This window comes from Rosa rugosa, chromosome 5, assembly GCF_958449725.1.
Source record: "Rosa rugosa chromosome 5, drRosRugo1.1, whole genome shotgun sequence".
NCBI classification, from domain to species: Eukaryota; Viridiplantae; Streptophyta; class Magnoliopsida; order Rosales; family Rosaceae; genus Rosa; species Rosa rugosa.
The window spans coordinates 42,221,025-42,241,879 of record NC_084824.1 but is presented as its reverse complement, the minus strand read 5'-3'; the positions used below and the strand labels follow the sequence as shown (position 1 = coordinate 42,241,879).

General features: G+C 37.6%; 4 long non-coding RNA genes across 5 annotated transcripts; 1 reads left to right on the top strand and 3 right to left on the bottom strand.

Moving 5' to 3' along the window:
* Positions 1 to 1,193: 1,193 nt before the first annotated feature.
* On the bottom strand, positions 1,194 to 3,243 carry LOC133708005 (uncharacterized). The gene is made up of 3 exons (XR_009845493.1): positions 2,135 to 3,243; positions 1,978 to 2,046; positions 1,194 to 1,270 (listed from the first exon to the last, which is right to left on the bottom strand). It is a non-coding gene; the product is annotated as an uncharacterized LOC133708005 (long non-coding RNA).
* A 5,014-nt stretch (positions 3,244 to 8,257) lies between these two features.
* Positions 8,258 to 9,836, bottom strand: LOC133708198 (uncharacterized). Its single transcript, XR_009845654.1, has 3 exons — positions 9,199 to 9,836; positions 9,042 to 9,110; positions 8,258 to 8,334 (listed from the first exon to the last, which is right to left on the bottom strand). It is a non-coding gene; the product is annotated as an uncharacterized LOC133708198 (long non-coding RNA).
* A 2,455-nt stretch (positions 9,837 to 12,291) lies between these two features.
* Positions 12,292 to 13,744, bottom strand: LOC133712659 (uncharacterized). Its single transcript, XR_009847535.1, has 3 exons — positions 13,615 to 13,744; positions 13,453 to 13,507; positions 12,292 to 12,355 (listed from the first exon to the last, which is right to left on the bottom strand). It is a non-coding gene; the product is annotated as an uncharacterized LOC133712659 (long non-coding RNA).
* A 2,644-nt stretch (positions 13,745 to 16,388) lies between these two features.
* LOC133707966 (uncharacterized) lies at positions 16,389 to 20,558 on the top strand. 2 transcript variants are annotated; one of them, XR_009845465.1, is made up of 7 exons: positions 16,389 to 16,573; positions 17,568 to 17,621; positions 18,122 to 18,216; positions 18,890 to 18,986; positions 19,367 to 19,457; positions 19,543 to 19,584; positions 20,326 to 20,558. It is a non-coding gene; the product is annotated as an uncharacterized LOC133707966 (long non-coding RNA). The 2 variants fall into 2 exon arrangements; XR_009845464.1 differs by having other exon boundaries at positions 18,875 to 18,986.
* Positions 20,559 to 20,855: the final 297 nt, after the last annotated feature.

The following is a 20,855-nucleotide window of genomic DNA, read 5'->3' as shown; positions in this document are numbered from 1 at the left end:
AAGGGTTTGAGAAGAGAAGACTCAGAACAGTACCAATAATTTGGTGCAAAAAAAAAAAGTTTTATATTTGAGGTGGTAGGCAAAGTGACTCAATAGCAGTGTTAGTGTTCTGAGTTGTGACCCAATGTAGAAATATAATAATTGTCACGCCCCGGATTTTGAATGATAAATTCAAATCCGAAACCTGAATAATTACAATTACAAAAAAACCAAATCTCGAAACTTCGAGTTCATTATTACAATTCACTCTCACAATATATTATAAAGCTCAAATGAGCATAACACACCTCACAACTTACAATTGTTGTAAAACTCTAACAATTGCTCTAACCGCACGATCACCGTCCTGGTTCTCCTGTCCTGTAGGATTACCCGCTACACAATTTGAATAGTGTACCGGGAGTTGCAACAACACAAAACCCGGTAAGCTTTTTACAGCCAGTATGAGTAAACAAGAAAGAACTGTTGATTTATTAGATTTCAAGACTACTACAAACCCACGTTATTTTCTCACTCTCATATATATATATAGACACTTATGAGTTACTCTCAATTTAGCTCATAAGATCACTCACTCTCATATATATATGTAGACACTTATGAGTTACTCTCAATTTAGCTCATAAGATTTCCCAACATTTGGTAGACAGACTCATATATATATATAGACCCTTATGAGTTACTCTCAATTTCCCTCATAAGGTTACCATATATATATTGACACTTATGAGTTACTCTCAATTTCACTCATAAGGTCACTCCACATTTGGCAGACAGACTAGAGCTCTAACTGAACGTAACCACTCGTCCGGCCACAGACGTGATTACGATTTAATACTATTAATAACCACCAGCCCGGTACGAGAGCGTGATTCACTAATAGATGCCATGGTCACCTCGTGACCTAGTGATCTCCACAGATCACAACAATTTATTGTTCCTCAACAATAAAACTCAACACCTCTCACAATATATTGTTTCTCAACAATAAACTCAATACCTCTCACACTGTATTGTTTCTCAACAATAACTCAACACAACTCCAACAATACATATTATTTCACGTAAATAATATATATATAGACATTCACACAGGAATGTCTAGTAACACCAACAATAGTTCATATGATTGCAACAAAATAAGCAATTAATTGTATTGGGTTCGTAATATGAACCACGTGAGGTTTACTCACCTCTATTCCAGCTGCGTCTTCTTAACAGCTCCATTAACAATCTCACGAATCGTCCGCCAAATAAATCCATCGATCACCTAATCCAATAATGATCTTAACTTAGCCAACAACTCAAAAGCACACATATACGGAAACCCACGGTCGGATTCTAATTTTAATGATGATCCAACGGTCAGATCGAAATTATACGATGATCCAACGGTCGGATCTGAATTTAATGATGATCCAACGGTCGGATCCTCACGGATCGCCTTTAGGATCATCCTCCAAAATTATCACGAAGACTCAGATCTTCTTGAATCACTCTAACAAACATCTCCATAAAATTATATGAAAATCCGACGGTCAGATTCTCACGAATCGCCTTCCGAATCACTATTTCTCAATTATACGAAGATCCAACGGTCGGATCTTCGCCCGTGACCTCACAAAGTCACCGGGACAGTCATACGATCAACATATCCAAAATTGAAGCAAAACCGATGGTCAGATCTTCACAGATCGTAAACCGAAGATAAACGTAAAAACGTTAAATAGTAACGTCAAAACGTAAATCCACTATTTATCAACTTTTTCTAACATGACCATGTTATATATCAAAACGCTCGTATGGATGCATAGATCATCGCCTAGATAATGAAAACTCGAAATATGGTCTGATGCGCCGCCACAAGCGGTGGTCAGTGGGCGGTCAACGCGGCGGTCAACGCCGGTCAACCACCTCAGATGGCAAAGTGACCAACTACAAACTGGTTCAAAATGAAAGGGTGGTCGACTTTCATACCTGGAGCTAAGCCTGGTTCGGCCTAGATCGTCCTAAATCAAGCGTTGAAGTTGGATTAATCTCGTGCGTCTGATCAGATTCAGATTAAATCAGGGACGTCGAAAAAGTCAAACCATGATCTAGCGTTCTATACACAAAATCGTGATGAAAGGCTTACATGGGGATGATCAGCATGAGGAGGAGATCACGAAAATGGGGACGATCGGCCCATGCAACGCCGGAAAAGTCGTTTTCCGGTCGGGTCGGGTTCACACGGCTGGGGCGTCTTCGATCTCCATCTGGGGGCAGCGGCGGGGCAAGATGGTGGCAGGTAACGGCTGGGCGTGCGACGGCGAGCTCGGGGAAGGCCGGGTCCGTGGCCAGAGGAGGCCGGAGGAGGGTGAAAAAGTCGGGTCGGGTCGAGCTCGACCCGCCGGGTCTGAGGGGAAAACAGAGAGAGAGAATCGGGGAGGGCTGGGGGCTCTTCCGCAAAAAGAAATTTTTTTTGTCCTTAAATAAAAAAAATCAGTTATTTTTCCTATTTATAGAAAATTCCCAATTTTCAAATATTCATAACTTAATCATACGAACTCCGAATAATGCGTTCCACATGTCCACGAACTCGTATCGACGAGCTCTACAACTTTCATGAAGGAAGTTTTCCCAAATTTTGAACGTATAAAAAGTCAACTTTGTTGACCCCCTAAAAACGTTCGTTTTCGAAAATAAAATCGTTCGAACTAATTCCACAACTTCTCCAAGCTTCGTACTCGCTCCTACTATCGTGAAATCATTTCTAAAAATCCATGGAATTTAATTTGGATTTTTCAGGGTATTACAATCTACCCTCCTTAAAGAAATTTCGTCCCGAAATTTGAGCGTAAGTCAATTCCTCTCGATTAAGGTTGACCTAATCATAGAATCTCTATCTTTTCCAAATCTGTAGTAATCTACAAAGCCACAATCCTTTGTATAAAAATACATTCCTATGGCCACTAAATCCTTTCATCACAATGTAAATTCACAAAACAACTGCTCAACATCACTCCACATCAATTACACAAAATCATCACGTGGATCATCTCATAGATCCTTACATAGATCTTCACATAGATCATCACATAGATCTTCACATAGATCATCACTCTGTACTGGCATACAAGCACAGTAAACACTCCCACAAAGTGTTTCGCTACTCAATTAGCATCACGGTAAATCTCTATAGTAAAACTCAAGCATGCACCATTCTTCACAACAATAGAGATGCATCACTCAAAACAAATCATCCCCAAAAGCACGCCAATAAAATATGTCACCCAGCGACGATGACTTGGGCTTGTTCAATCCTTGGGCTAAGCATTAGGGCTGGTCAATTGGGCCGAAGAAACCGAACCATCCAAATTTCGAACCGGCCCAAACCACTTTGGGTTTAACATTTGGGCCTACTATTCGGGCCGAACAATTGGGCTTACTATTTGGGCCTACCAATCGGCCCACCAACTTCCAGCTCGGCTACGGTATGAAATTGTACATACCGTATATACGTATACATACCGTACAGATCGTGTATACGTATGCATACCGTACAACTGTATATACGTATGCATACTGTACAGACCGTATATACGTATGTATACCGTACATACCGTATATACGTCCGTATATCAAGCATATACGAGACCCAAAAATATTTGTAAGAGGTAGGGTTCGAACTCCCGACCTCAAACACGAAGGTTTTGCTCCCAACCACTGAAGCAAGAGCTGCCTTCATTAATATATGCTCACGTGTTATATTTATTATGTCATAAGCGACATAAATAAAATAACGGGGGAGGCAAGGTTCGAAACCTCAACCTGCCGCACGAAACCTTTGTCCCCCAACCACTGGAGCACAAGCTGTGCTTAATATAATGTGTACAAATTTTATACTTATTATGTCATAAACGAACATAATAAAAATAAACAAGAGGCGAGGTTCGAACCTCAGACCTCTTGTACACGAACTGTACACTCAACCACTCGAGCACGGCTGCTCACGTTATTATCCATACCAATCCTTTTATTTAAACCAACTGTTTCAACTGTTTCAACAATTCGGCCCAAAACATCCAAGACTGTTGCAGAAACCCAGCCCAACGTATCCAAAACTGTTACAGAAATCCGGCCCAACTCATCCAAAACTGTTTCAGAAACTCGGCCCATCATGTCCAAAACTGTTTCTGAAACTCGGCCCATCAGGCCTCCACCCACAGCTACAGTGATGCCTTGATCCGAGACAGGCCCAAGTACGGCCCACTTGTGTCACGGCTTATCCCTTCCGTGATTTACGGCAGTCAAATCTGCTTTCGGCTAAAGCTGTCTGCCACAGCATCTCGAGGTTCGGCCTGTCCCCTTACACGCTCTCCACGCGCCAACAACTTTTCCGGGTTTTCGGATGACTTTAATCCAACGCGTGGATTCAAATTCTGAGATCGTTCATCCAACGGTGGAGATCTGCTCACCTTGTTCTATAAATAGGTGCATTCTGGGGAAAAACTGTTCACTCCAAAAGAAAAGAAATTTTCTTCCGAGCTCAAGCCTTTCTCTCTCAACTCTTCAGCCTTTCTCTTCTCAAATCCTTTCTTCATCAATTTCAATCCTTCTCTTCTGATCTTCTCTCCCATCTAGTTGATTCAATCCCATCTTTCCTCTGAACTTTCAGATCTTCAATCTTTTCCTCCAAATCTTCAATCCTTCTTTCTCAGATCTTTTCTTCCATTTGAAGATTCGATCTCATCTTTCCTCTGAGAATCTCAGATCTCCAATCACCAGTTCAACAACTCCAATCCTTCTAACAAAATCTCCCTCAAACACTAAACCATGTATTCCTCGATTTCCACATCCTCTCACCCCATGACCCAAGAGCCACGAACTCTGCAACTAATGGAGCTCCAAACCCCGCAACAAATGGAACCACAACAACAGCAACCAACAGAGGAGGGAGGAAACACCCAAGCAGCTGGAAGTAGTGCCAACATGGATTTCTGGCGAAGCCGTACCAGGTGGATTCCTACTCCAGAACAAATAAGAATCCTCAAGGATCTTTACTATGTCAAGGGATTTAAGTGCCCAACTACAGAGCAGATTCACGAGATCTGTCTCCAGCTGAACCAGTATGGGTATGTTGAGGGTAAGAACATTTACTTTTGGTTCCAGAACGTCAGGGCTCGAGAGAAGCAGATGAATAGGTGTAATCAGGCTGCTCCAGTGCCCATGAGAACTAGTTCTCTTGGTACTGGTAGATCCATTGATCTCAATTTTGGGTCCACTGGTTCTACTGGTGCTGGTGGATCCATCGACATCAATTTTGGGCCAGCTGGTGGATCCATTGACATCAATTTTGGGTCCACTAGTTCTACTGATGATGGTAGATCCATTGATCTCAACTTTGGTTCCACCTATTCTACTGGTAATGAAGGATTTCTTGATTTAAATTCTGTTTCATATTCTTCCTCACACTTCAACACTAATACTAGTACAACTCTTTTGGCACAACAGGAGGACAAACATCCCTGCAACAACGAGGAGGAGATCACCAGGAGGTTCAAACTCTTCCTCTGTTCCCCGTGCACGGCGAGGACGTCTTTGGTAACCTGAAGACTACTTCCGAGGAAGGTAGTGCACATGATTACTATTTCGGTGGCTCAGGCGGTTACAACCGTGGATCTCCAGTTTCTCTTGAGCTCAGCCTCAACCCATCCGGAGCTGCTGACTAGGCTTAGTACAGCATAGTCCTCGTTTTTTTTTTCTTTTTTTTTTTTTCTTTTTTTTTTTTTTGTAATATAAACTCAATAAGATGGTGTGCATGTTTTCTTTCCTGTTTGTTTAACCAACAACAACACCAAGGATCGAACCTTGGTCACCCAATACTGTTTTCAAAACCATAAACAACTCTACTGCACACATCTTTCATAATGATGCAATAAAAACAATCACTCAAAAAGAATCCAACAATCAATTAAGTCGCATCGAGGTCTAGCTAGTATCCTCTGAGTCAAACCAAACACAACAATTTCATCGATAGGATTAGGGATTTATAAAGCTAAACACATCCTGAGTTAGCTAGGAAAAACCCACGTTTTTAGAGTTACTCTTACAACTCTTATAGAATCTCGATAATTCCATCTATCAATTGCTTCAACAAAAACTCACCACAATTCAATCCCTAACATTTAGCGATTCAGAAATCGAATCAAACTCCATATCACATAGTAATTCACTTGAACCACTATGGATACCTAACAAAGTCACTAAAATCAATATCTGAAATTGCGTTTAACTACATCACCTAAAATCAATCACCAAAGGCAAACCCTTGCCTGACTCTAACATGTCCTCCATGCTTCTTCCTGCACCATACATAGGCCTCAAAGTTCAATTTCATTCACTTGAACAAAACTATATTCACAAGTCTGCTATAGACATCAGGGAAAAACCCATACTTTTACTCATAACTTTTCCTTCTAAAAGTTCATCACGTAGTGTATATAAAATCACCACACAACCTTCTTAGTCTACACTAAGAATTCAATCTCACACAAGGTCAGCATAATTGCCTCAGAGTCACTTTAATCACGTATCACATGTCAATTACCAAAACTCCACTAAGACGTCTCTTTATAAAACAAGATATCTAATCCTTGATACGTACACCTCATCTAAACATCTGTACGTCCAACTTAAGAAGACAAAATTTATAACAATTCATACTCGTATCCACACTAGGTACGTGCATAGGTCCACACCATGTCTTCAACCAAACACTTCAACAATCAAAAGAACCTCTTTTCCATAAAACACTCCTCGTTGACTTAACAGAGTTGAATCAAGAGGTTCCTATTCCTCAAGGATTGTAACTCGCGGCCACTGAACTTATTCCAATACGAACCTACAAGACAACTGTAAGGTTCTAAGTACAACCCCTTCGAATATCCATCACCTAAGGAGTATAGTATGCTTGGCGAAGACATGTATAGCACTTAAAACACAGTATAAGTCAAATACAAATTCATATTAACCAAGTCAATACTATAGGGAAGGTATTCACGTTCCCTAAACGACCTAGCGGCCTAAACAACTCCCAACACTCACGCATACCCAATGACTTAGCCAATACCGAAGAGCACACGATGGGGATCCGCTGCAGACGGGCCATCACTCGGAAGGTATTGACACATCACCAAATATGCACCTTACGCTCTGATACCAAACTGTCACGCCCCGGATTTTGAATGATAAATTCAAATCCGAAACCTGAATAATTACAATTACAAAAAAACCAAATCTCGAAACTTCGAGTTCATTATTACAATTCACTCTCACAATATATTATAAAGCTCAAATGAGCATAACACACCTCACAACTTACAATTGTTGTAAAACTCTAACAATTGCTCTAACCGCACGATCACCGTCCTGGTTCTCCTGTCCTGTAGGATTACCCGCTACACAATTTGAATAGTGTACCGGGAGTTGCAACAACACAAAACCCGGTAAGCTTTTTACAGCCAGTATGAGTAAACAAGAAAGAACTGTTGATTTATTAGATTTCAAGACTACTACAAACCCACGTTATTTTCTCACTCTCATATATATATATAGACACTTATGAGTTACTCTCAATTTAGCTCATAAGATCACTCACTCTCATATATATATGTAGACACTTATGAGTTACTCTCAATTTAGCTCATAAGATTTCCCAACATTTGGTAGACAGACTCATATATATATATAGACCCTTATGAGTTACTCTCAATTTCCCTCATAAGGTTACCATATATATATTGACACTTATGAGTTACTCTCAATTTCACTCATAAGGTCACTCCACATTTGGCAGACAGACTAGAGCTCTAACTGAACGTAACCACTCGTCCGGCCACAGACGTGATTACGATTTAATACTATTAATAACCACCAGCCCGGTACGAGAGCGTGATTCACTAATAGATGCCATGGTCACCTCGTGACCTAGTGATCTCCACAGATCACAACAATTTATTGTTCCTCAACAATAAAACTCAACACCTCTCACAATATATTGTTTCTCAACAATAAACTCAATACCTCTCACACTGTATTGTTTCTCAACAATAACTCAACACAACTCCAACAATACATATTATTTCACGTAAATAATATATATATAGACATTCACACAGGAATGTCTAGTAACACCAACAATAGTTCATATGATTGCAACAAAATAAGCAATTAATTGTATTGGGTTCGTAATATGAACCACGTGAGGTTTACTCACCTCTATTCCAGCTGCGTCTTCTTAACAGCTCCATTAACAATCTCACGAATCGTCCGCCAAATAAATCCATCGATCACCTAATCCAATAATGATCTTAACTTAGCCAACAACTCAAAAGCACACATATACGGAAACCCACGGTCGGATTCTAATTTTAATGATGATCCAACGGTCAGATCGAAATTATACGATGATCCAACGGTCGGATCTGAATTTAATGATGATCCAACGGTCGGATCCTCACGGATCGCCTTTAGGATCATCCTCCAAAATTATCACGAAGACTCAGATCTTCTTGAATCACTCTAACAAACATCTCCATAAAATTATATGAAAATCCGACGGTCAGATTCTCACGAATCGCCTTCCGAATCACTATTTCTCAATTATACGAAGATCCAACGGTCGGATCTTCGCCCGTGACCTCACAAAGTCACCGGGACAGTCATACGATCAACATATCCAAAATTGAAGCAAAACCGATGGTCAGATCTTCACAGATCGTAAACCGAAGATAAACGTAAAAACGTTAAATAGTAACGTCAAAACGTAAATCCACTATTTATCAACTTTTTCTAACATGACCATGTTATATATCAAAACGCTCGTATGGATGCATAGATCATCGCCTAGATAATGAAAACTCGAAATATGGTCTGATGCGCCGCCACAAGCGGTGGTCAGTGGGCGGTCAACGCGGCGGTCAACGCCGGTCAACCACCTCAGATGGCAAAGTGACCAACTACAAACTGGTTCAAAATGAAAGGGTGGTCGACTTTCATACCTGGAGCTAAGCCTGGTTCGGCCTAGATCGTCCTAAATCAAGCGTTGAAGTTGGATTAATCTCGTGCGTCTGATCAGATTCAGATTAAATCAGGGACGTCGAAAAAGTCAAACCATGATCTAGCGTTCTATACACAAAATCGTGATGAAAGGCTTACATGGGGATGATCAGCATGAGGAGGAGATCACGAAAATGGGGACGATCGGCCCATGCAACGCCGGAAAAGTCGTTTTCCGGTCGGGTCGGGTTCACACGGCTGGGGCGTCTTCGATCTCCATCTGGGGGCAGCGGCGGGGCAAGATGGTGGCAGGTAACGGCTGGGCGTGCGACGGCGAGCTCGGGGAAGGCCGGGTCCGTGGCCAGAGGAGGCCGGAGGAGGGTGAAAAAGTCGGGTCGGGTCGAGCTCGACCCGCCGGGTCTGAGGGGAAAACAGAGAGAGAGAATCGGGGAGGGCTGGGGGCTCTTCCGCAAAAAGAAATTTTTTTTGTCCTTAAATAAAAAAAATCAGTTATTTTTCCTATTTATAGAAAATTCCCAATTTTCAAATATTCATAACTTAATCATACGAACTCCGAATAATGCGTTCCACATGTCCACGAACTCGTATCGACGAGCTCTACAACTTTCATGAAGGAAGTTTTCCCAAATTTTGAACGTATAAAAAGTCAACTTTGTTGACCCCCTAAAAACGTTCGTTTTCGAAAATAAAATCGTTCGAACTAATTCCACAACTTCTCCAAGCTTCGTACTCGCTCCTACTATCGTGAAATCATTTCTAAAAATCCATGGAATTTAATTTGGATTTTTCAGGGTATTACAATAATATATTATTCATAGAAAAAAACTGAAAATGGTTGGATATTATTTGGTAGCTTAATAATTGTTAGGGCTAAATACTGGTTACTACCCTATGGTTTAGGTCCAAAATCAATTCAATCCTTGAACTTCTAATTTCATCAAAAACAACCATGTACTTTTAATTTTGATCTAATAGGTCCAATCCGTTAGTCTTCTGTTATGGAAAATTCTACAATGTGTTAACGTATGACATGCATACAATTACCTTAAAAGTGGTAAAATGAGTCCTCAAAATAGTAATATTAGTCCTCAAAGTGGTAACATGAGTCCTTAAAGTGGTAAATTTTCTTAGTTACCACATGAGTCCTCAAAATAGTAATATTAGTCCTCAAAGTGGTAATATGAGTCCTTAAAGTGGTAAATTTTCTTAGTTTACCGTATGAGTCCTCAAAATAGTAATATTAGTCCTCAAAGTGGTAATATGAGTCCTCAAAGTCGTAAATTTTCTTAGTTTACCGTATGAGTTCTCAAAATAGTAATATTAGTCCTCAAAGTGGTAACATGAGTCCTTAAAGTGGTAAAAATAGTTGATGTATGAGAAATGTTAACATACCATAGCTTTACCCTTCTGTTATATGAGTCCAAGTTATGGTTAAGTTATTTGTTGAAAAACATTTTATAATAGATTTTTAATAGTGGGACCCACTCCTAAGCTGACTCTGCATGCCACCTCAACACCACATTATAAAACATAGGTCCCACATGAACCACGTCAGCGAGTTAACGGACTCATCATTTAACGAAAGAGTACTAACGGATTGGACCTATTAGATCAAAATTGAAAGCACAGGGGTGTTTTTCATTAGATTAGAAGTTTAGGGACTGAATTGATTTTAGACCCAAACCACATGATAGTAATAAATATTTATTCCTAATTGTTATTATTAAACCATTGGTGCCATAATAATTTTGGTCCTTAAGAGATGATAGTAGAGGTCGGTACAACTAGCACACCATATATGCATAGACATGTTAATGATCGACGACGAATGATATATATAGGTGGGTCATTAATGGCTCTTTAATTGTATAGATGTTACCACTTGTAACACATCCTTATGAATGAACTTATTTCACTAAAAAAAAATGATTGACGACGTACATCCTCTACGTACATTGCATTTCTTGTGAGTCTAATTAATTAAGTGTTGCCAATTTCTTTAGGGGTGGCCGGGGGTAGGTGCAATTAACTTTTACCTACCTACCCTACTATATCCTAACTCATTCCAGGACGGAGGATGCTCGTAGGCAACCAGGGCTACAGCCTATGTAGAATTTTTTAAGACAATGCCCTCACTACAAAAAAAAAATTGCAACGGCTACCGCAGTTAGCTTCGGCGCAAAAATGCCGTCGCCATTGGTCATAGATTTGCTACGGGAAACAAGGCGTCACAAAATTAAAATTGGTTTGCGACGGCAAATTAACACCGTGGCATAAAAACTTATACAATTGCGACGACATCTTTAATGCCGTAGTTAAATTTGTCCTGATTCTTGCTACGCTATAGTTGCCGTAGCTTTTTTTATTTTTCTTTTATACTACTAGCAATGGTACCCGCGCTTTGCTGCAGGATTTGTTGTTTGGTAATAAAAATTTACAATAATGAAAGATATAATTGAAAATGACTTTATTATCGATCAAACTGATAACATACCATATATTACATTAATCAGAATAGTGTTTTTGTGAAGAGACACAAACTGTTCATTTTTTTTACCACAATTCATTATTTCATTGAAACACATTAGACAAAGTTTACAGCTAATTAATATGGATGAAAACAATCATGAATGCAAAAGTTACCGAGTATACATGCATTTCAAAGAAAATGACATATGCTTTTGCTTTTCAAAAATCAAAGGCCAGCTTTAACTCACATGATACAGATATGATGATACAATATGACATGAATTGCAAAGTAAAAATGATGGAATTGGAACTCAACCAACACTAAGCGATAACATTCTTGGCAAAAGAGAAAAGAGGACAATGTGCATAGATTTCATTGTTTTCTGTGGTTAATCACTTACACAATATTTGGTTAAAAAAAGAAACCCCAGCAAAATACTAATACAAAGGAAGAGTCAAAGCAGTGTTTTGTTTCCACTCCTATAGTCAACAAAACCCAATAAATTCCAAATCTTCAGCTCTCTCTAGCACATAGTATGAGAATATGGAGCATCCTAGCATCAAATCTTTCCCTCCTTTGGGTGAAAACTAAACCAACATCTTCAGAAACTCAAGACAAAGGAAAAAGAAAAAAAAAAAAATCCAAACAGTCAATATGTACATAAATGAAGTCGTGTATAGAGAATCAAAGTAAAATTTTGGAGGAAAAGTATGTCAGAACTGAAACCTAGTGAACAGAGTGAGAATGGAATCAATACCAGACCTTCAAAATTGGATTTTCAAAGACTCTGGTTTCAGCTTTAGGTTCTTCAAGAGTAAGTCTCACCTGCAAAACCAACATAGAGAAACGGAGGCTTGATATATCAGTGTGGATTTTGATCTTGATGAAATTCTGCTCTTGACGGTTTACAAATTAACAAATCTTATTAGCCCTCATAGCTTCAAGGAATATTAGAAATTGAGCAAAGCAGAAAAAGTTGAATGGAACAACCGGTAAATATCTTCGGCAAATGTATATGTGCATAGTCTTTTACCACACTAAAGACTGAGTTTTATGATATTCCTATTAACTTAAGTATTGATGCCTTTTTCCCCCTTCTGTACAGGGGGTTCTCAACTGTTCATGCTATTGCTGTAGCAGTCGTGTCTTTTTACCTTGTACTCTTATCAGATCCATTTCATAAGGGTTATAGTGATACCTGATCATTAGTAGTAGATCTACTTTTTCAAATACAACATTGACATGGCTACATGACATGAGCCATAAACTTTATTAATGTTGTAATATATGTTAATGGCCTCATGACGGTATCTCCGTCTATTCATCCATCCATAAACTCGGCCAGGATGTAGATCCCAACCAAATACTTCCCTTGATGAATAAGGATGAACAAAATTACACATTTTGCTTCTTTGCATTTTTACTCAATCACTTCCTTTTAGCCATGTTCTAGAAGAGCACATTGCCTTTTTCTCCTAGACCATTTGAAACATACCTGATATTGTTTTGAAGTTTATTTGATTTACTCCTTTTTGTTTTGGACTCTATAATGTAAGGCTAACCTTCCTATCTTATGCTTGGAGGCATTTACTTTGAGACATACCAGATCTACACTTTCTAAAGCATAAACCAAAATTGATAGATTAGAAAACTAAATCAAACAGCAGCATAACAACACGGGTAACTGAAACTTATACATTGAGATACATTCCTTCCTTCCTTCCCAAATCAAAACCCAATAATACCTCAATAAGTTCTTATCAAATTAGAACCCCAGATACTTCCAACAACAACAACAACAACGAAAAACATTTGAATACTCTAGACCCCAGAATCAATCAAAATTTTCAAATGATCAAACACTACAATTTTACCTGAAAAAACTAAGCAAAAATAAAACTCTAAGTCAGCAACCAACTCACCTCAAACCAATCCAATCAATCAGTAAGATGTCAGACCCCAACACAAACAAAACCCCTAAAAACACCAAAACCCTAATCAGTTCAAAAGCAACAGAAACAGAAAACAAAATCAAAATCAAAACCATCGCCCAAAATTCAATCTAATAAAAACCAAACCATTACCTTAAACGACCGATTATGCAAAGGCTTTGTACCAATATCTTCCTATTCCTGCAGCGAAGCTTTTGTGCCAACCCCAACACAAACAGAACCCTTAAAAACATCAAAACCCCAATCAGTTCAAAACAACAGAAACAGAAAATCCGTATTCCAACAATAAGCAAATTTCACTAACTCGACTCTAAAAATAGACCAAATTCAGAACCACAAAACAACATATAGCTGTCCTATTCTTTCAAATTCCCTTCAAGCCTCTCAATTTACATGAGAAAAAGACTCGATTTTTGGTCAGCCAGACACACAGCCCATTTAACCAACAACAGAAAATCCATTTGTTCAAATTCCCATCAATCCCCTCAATTTACATGAGAAAAGAATCAATCTTTATTCTTTCACAAACTCAAGAACCCAAGAACCAATCTTTGGTCAGAATGACACAGTCTATTTTAATAAACAGAGAAACCCAAATTACTCAAGCACATTTCATTTGGATTCTAAAAACAAATCAAAATTCACAAACCCAAATCAAATTTCTCAAGCTATATTAAACCAAGCTAACCAAACAGCGAAGTGGAGAAGCAAAAACGTAGCAAGGAATTCAAGAAAACTAACATAATCTAACTATACCCAAGTCTCTATACACAAAACGTAGCAAGGAATTCATTACCTGATTGTTGCGAAGTCTGATGAATCTGAAAAGTAAGAGAATTGACTTCTAGGGTTTTGTAGCTTCACCGTCAAATCAATTGATTGTTTTGTAAAGTTGGGAGGGAGAGCTGCAGCTGCTGCTGTTCGGTTTAGGAGGCAGAAAGAGGAAAAGAGAAAGGAAACAACTCGGTCTGGGAGAAGGAGGAAAAAATAGTTCAGTGGCAGAGCCGTAAAAACAATTCAAATAGGTCGGTCTATATAAGAATTGGCTCGGCTCCAGCTGACACAACAAAACAGCTTACAAACAGTAAACGGCTTATAAACAGTAAAACGGCTTATGAACAGTTAACTCACGTTTTATATATAGTAAATTTGGGTCTTAAAATCATAATCAAAGTTGACCTAGCTTCACAAGGGGCTGGGAAACGAAAAATAGCCGCGCGCCATAGTGAACCCAAAAAACTCAATCTTCCCGAAGAATGAAACCTCATACTCCTTCTTCCCCTCCCCTCAACCCAAAAACTCTTCTCCGAAGAGTCATCTAAATCTCAAAAACCTCATACGCAGTACTCACCTTCGTCTCTCTCGGTTACTACCCTATGGTTTAGGTCCAAAATCAATTCAATCCTTGAACTTCTAATTTCATCAAAAACAACCATGTACTTTTAATTTTGATCTAATAGGTCCAATCCGTTAGTCTTCTGTTATGGAAAATTCTACAATGTGTTAACGTATGACATGCATACAATTACCTTAAAAGTGGTAAAATGAGTCCTCAAAATAGTAATATTAGTCCTCAAAGTGGTAACATGAGTCCTTAAAGTGGTAAATTTTCTTAGTTACCACATGAGTCCTCAAAATAGTAATATTAGTCCTCAAAGTGGTAATATGAGTCCTTAAAGTGGTAAATTTTCTTAGTTTACCGTATGAGTCCTCAAAATAGTAATATTAGTCCTCAAAGTGGTAATATGAGTCCTCAAAGTCGTAAATTTTCTTAGTTTACCGTATGAGTTCTCAAAATAGTAATATTAGTCCTCAAAGTGGTAACATGAGTCCTTAAAGTGGTAAAAATAGTTGATGTATGAGAAATGTTAACATACCATAGCTTTACCCTTCTGTTATATGAGTCCAAGTTATGGTTAAGTTATTTGTTGAAAAACATTTTATAATAGATTTTTAATAGTGGGACCCACTCCTAAGCTGACTCTGCATGCCACCTCAACACCACATTATAAAACATAGGTCCCACATGAACCACGTCAGCGAGTTAACGGACTCATCATTTAACGAAAGAGTACTAACGGATTGGACCTATTAGATCAAAATTGAAAGCACAGGGGTGTTTTTCATTAGATTAGAAGTTTAGGGACTGAATTGATTTTAGACCCAAACCACATGATAGTAATAAATATTTATTCCTAATTGTTATTATTAAACCATTGGTGCCATAATAATTTTGGTCCTTAAGAGATGATAGTAGAGGTCGGTACAACTAGCACACCATATATGCATAGACATGTTAATGATCGACGACGAATGATATATATAGGTGGGTCATTAATGGCTCTTTAATTGTATAGATGTTACCACTTGTAACACATCCTTATGAATGAACTTATTTCACTAAAAAAAAATGATTGACGACGTACATCCTCTACGTACATTGCATTTCTTGTGAGTCTAATTAATTAAGTGTTGCCAATTTCTTTAGGGGTGGCCGGGGGTAGGTGCAATTAACTTTTACCTACCTACCCTACTATATCCTAACTCATTCCAGGACGGAGGATGCTCGTAGGCAACCAGGGCTACAGCCTATGTAGAATTTTTTAAGACAATGCCCTCACTACAAAAAAAAAATTGCAACGGCTACCGCAGTTAGCTTCGGCGCAAAAATGCCGTCGCCATTGGTCATAGATTTGCTACGGGAAACAAGGCGTCACAAAATTAAAATTGGTTTGCGACGGCAAATTAACACCGTGACATAAAAACTTATACAATTGCGATGACATCTTTAATGTCGTAGTTAAATTTGTCCTGATTCTTGCTACGCTATAGTTGCCGTAGCTTTTTTTATTTTTCTTTTATACTATTTGGGTCTTAAAATCATAATCAAAGTTGACCTAGCTTCACAAGGGGCTGGGAAACGAAAAATAGCCGCGCGCCATAGTGAACCCAAAAAACTCAATCTTCCCGAAGAATGAAACCTCATACTCCTTCTTCCCCTCCCCTCAACCCAAAAACTCTTCTCCGAAGAGTCATCTAAATCTCAAAAACCTCATACGCAGTACTCACCTTCGTCTCTCTCGCTCTCTGGGTATGTATCTTCTCTCTCCCATCAATGGGTTCAATTCGGTTAGTTCAAATTATCAAATGAAAGAGATGAGATTTTTGTTGTCTGAGAGGAACCAAGTATAGAAAATTTTTTTGTGTATTTGAAATCACTTTCAATTTTACTTATTTGTGGAAGAACCGTTATGTTTGTTGGTTTTGGTGTTTGGGTATGTCAATTGAGTGTTTGGGTATGTCGATTTGGTACTAAAAATCTCAATATGAATGGAGCTAACTTCAATTTGCTCTGTGGAGAATTCAAAGCACTGGGCCTGATCTATTCCTTCACATGGTAGATAGCGATATCTCGGTTGTTTAATCTTTTCGTTTAGATGGTTTCAGGCCCTAAATATTTTAATTTTAATTTGGCCCTGAATGGTTTTCAAGCCCTGAGTAATTAATAGCTCTGGTTTTGTTTATCACTATATGGGTTAATTCAGTTGCTGAAGCTTTCAGCTAAATGGTATATGCATGTGTTTGTGATTATGTTTTAGTTTTCCGTGGTCCTATTTAGTGGTTGGTTTTGATACTTGGATATTTATATGTATTATGAGTAGTGACCTTTTATAGCTTGTAGGGGTTCTCTGAATGAAAACAGATATATACTTGGTTTAGTTGGCTGGTGTTTAATTTGATTAGCTAATAAAGTGCTATTTCTTTATAAGAGATAGAACTAATGTAATGTGGAACTCGAATATATGTGCTATTTCTTTATCAACTTGTCTTCAATTTTTAATTGTCATATTATTTAGAATAGCATCTCCTCTTGGCTTCCTTTGTTAATTGGCCATTCTTTGGTACTCTTGCTTTCTCTTTTACCAATGTGCTTGCTAAGATTTGCAATTACCTTGCATGCATAATTGTATATCTGTTTTGCATCTTCTTTCAAAAGCAAAGAAAACTTTTAGTTGGCATTGGAATTTGTTTTTAATTGATAGCATCTGTATTATTTTTAATTGTGGGCTCATCTCTTGTTTCAGCTACTGATGGGTGAAGGGAAAGCAAAGGGAAGATTGCCTGACTATTTAGAACACGTAAGTTCTTCTAATACTTTTTTTCAGAATTTCTTACGTTTGTTTTGTTACGGATGTTGTGTGCTCTACATGATTGCCTAGATGGGTGCATATATTAGGTTTGTAGCTCTAATCATTATGGCATGTTAGATTTATCCTTATAATATTATCTTGTGGACTTTGTGTGTAATAGTTTTCAGGCCCTAAATGTTTTCAATTGAATTTTAAAGTCTCGCAGAAAATTTGCTTTGCTGTTTTTGGTTTTCAAATCGTATTCCCCAGGATTCGAACTACGAATTTTATGTGTACTGGCATTAACGTTCCTTCCTAGGACGATGATTGAGGCAATAGTTATTGAGACTAGTTCTTTCTGTGAACGCAGCCTTGCTAGTATTACATGCAATAAGCTGGATATTGTACAGATATGTTCTCACTTAGTTGTCTTCTAAAAAAAAAAAAAGTGTCATGTAGTTTGATACTTCATAATCTGTTTGCATCTTATTAATTGTTTGGCTTTGCAGCTTCTTTGGATATTACTCAGAGGCTAGTCTGCTTTGTCCTCTATTCTCTATCCTCTATCTTCCACTCGTCATTAATGGTTTGAGTCTAATTCCAGGTAAGCCTTATCTTTTCATGTCTTGGATGTCTATGAGATTGTTGGGAGTAAATGCAGAAGTTATCCACTTTATCTTTTTTGTTTGCTACTTTTATTTTATTTTTTTAATGTATATTTGAACAAAGCTTATTTATTTAAAATTTCGATCATTATTTGTGTCCATACTCACTTACTTCATAAGCATGCTACTCTGCCCTCTTACCTATATATAATCAATCTGTATACTTTAATGTGTATCAGATTATTGTTATACTAGGGTATATATTAGGGATTTATAGTCTTTTTGTATTGTACTTTGATGTCAGCTCACTTGTATGCAATGCTTGTTCACTTAGGTTAATTGTTTAAAGTTCTTGGTTTGGTTGGTAGTCATGGTTATAATTTAATAAACTGTAAAGTCCGATCCTTTTATCTTCTGCAAGTTAGCCAAGATCTCTCATTTTGCCAATTTATGCTTTTCTTAGTATTCGAACAAGTGTACGTGAGTGTTTTCTTTCTTGAGTATGTTGTTTTTTTATTTCTGAAATGTTTCCAAAATTAGGCTCTTAAATTGTTGTTAGTTATATTGATTTTAGTTATACTAATGTATCTCTTTTTGGTTTAGTTTATGTTTTCCCTTTGATACTTGGTGATTTTAATTTAAAAGTGGTCAATTTAGACTAACTGTGTTCAGTGGAGGGCTACAAAGAGGATCAAGAAGAGTAGTACATGGTGGAGATCGAGAAGGGTTCGGCCTTGGCAACAGAGGGATCAAGTGTATATGATTGAAGGTGAGAAGGGAGTGAGTCATGGGAATAAGGCCAAACTTTTATTCACATATTTTTCTGCACTGTTACAGTTTTGCACTTTATATTTAGAAAATTCACTTAAGGTAGTTACTAGTTTCACTTAAAGTATAGGTCTTTATTGATCCTTTCATTCATATTTCTTCTGAGCACAAGGTTCTTAGAGTTTCAATTAGTAAAATCATTATCATTTCTACAACTCTTAAGAGGTATTGTTGCTCATACAACTTTCTAATTTAAATATGCATGTTTAGTTGCAATTGGTACCTTGGCAGTTGTCATCATCTTCATGTTTTGGTTTTGTATATTGCATTAAACATGAAAATTTAGGTCATTTAACTCTTGAGTCTGTTTGTGGCATTTAGGGCACACAAGGTGCTGTTACTACTATGATAAACCTTGTTACAACCCTGCACGCTCATACCAGCTATCCTATACTATAAGAAAATGTTACTGGTAAGTTTGCTTCTATCTTGTGTGATTTGTAGAGGCTATTATGCAAATACTTAAAAGTTAATTAACCTTTCTTTTTCTAATATAGATGGCCTATATAATTGGGAATTTCATTTCAAGGATCATACAGGTATGTTGGTTTCTACCATTTTCACATTTGTGTGTCTGTGCTATGCATCGGCCTTGAATATAGTAGGCACTGATTCATAATTATCATTACTCAATGGTTTACAGATCAAATGAGTATTTTGACAATCAGGCTTTTTTTTTTTTTTGATAAGAATTAGGCCTTGTTCATTGTGGTTTTATTCTGTCAATATTGATCTTGAGATAACCTAGCAGCTTTGAACTAGTAGGGAGCCTCATTTTTCCTACTTTGCATGACCACTTCAAATTGTTATTTGTAGCTACACACTTCAACTTTGTTAAACTTGTATTTTTGTCATTTGTATCAGATGGTGAGTGAAGAAGATATTGATCATAATGTTCTGTATGTGTACAGTAGGCAGGTAGATCATAATGTTCTATTATGATCATATCTTCCTCAGTCCTACAATTGTTTCAAGTGATGCATTATTGCCAATATTTATTTGATTTGTTTGCCCTTTGCTGTTGTTCACATATATACCTTTGTTAATTTATCAATGATGAATATACATACTAGTATCAACTTGTAAAAGAAACACTAGCTTTGATGACACTTGGTTTGAAATTTCCTCTCATACTGCCATTCTCTTTGTAATATGATTATAAAGAATGGTGCAACCTGCGATATTAATTATTGGAATTGGGTTATGGTGTGACATTGAAAAAGGGTGATATGCAAAGCCATACATGATATATCTATTATTATTATTTTTTGATGTCTTAGGTTCCAGATGCAACTAGTGACCATGAAATTCGGAGGGAGTCTGTAGGAGAAGAAGGGAATCTAGATTCAAGCATTGATAGAGCAATGGATTGAGTTTCAATATGTTATTGCACATATTCTGATAGTGCAATATTGGAATTTTTGTTGAGTGTCACTCTTGGTTGTCTTCATTAGGTGCTTGGTTTTGGGCATAACTTTGTACTTCTTCTAATTACATATTCTGACAGTGCAGCAACTTAATTACATTCCAATGAAATAGATGAGTTAATGAACAATATGTGTGTGGTATATTGATATTTTTATCCCATTTTTGGATGTTGCAAAAATACAGGTTTTGTTAAAAAAAAAAATGCTGGTTGGCTACTAGCATCGGTGAATTGCAGTAGCCAAGAATATATTTCTATATACCACCACACCGAAGCTACGGCAACAAGACCGTAGCAAAATTTGCTATTGAAAAATTGGTGGGAAACAAATTTGGCAGGAAAATTTTTTGGCGGGAAGTAATATAATTATCATAATATTAATTA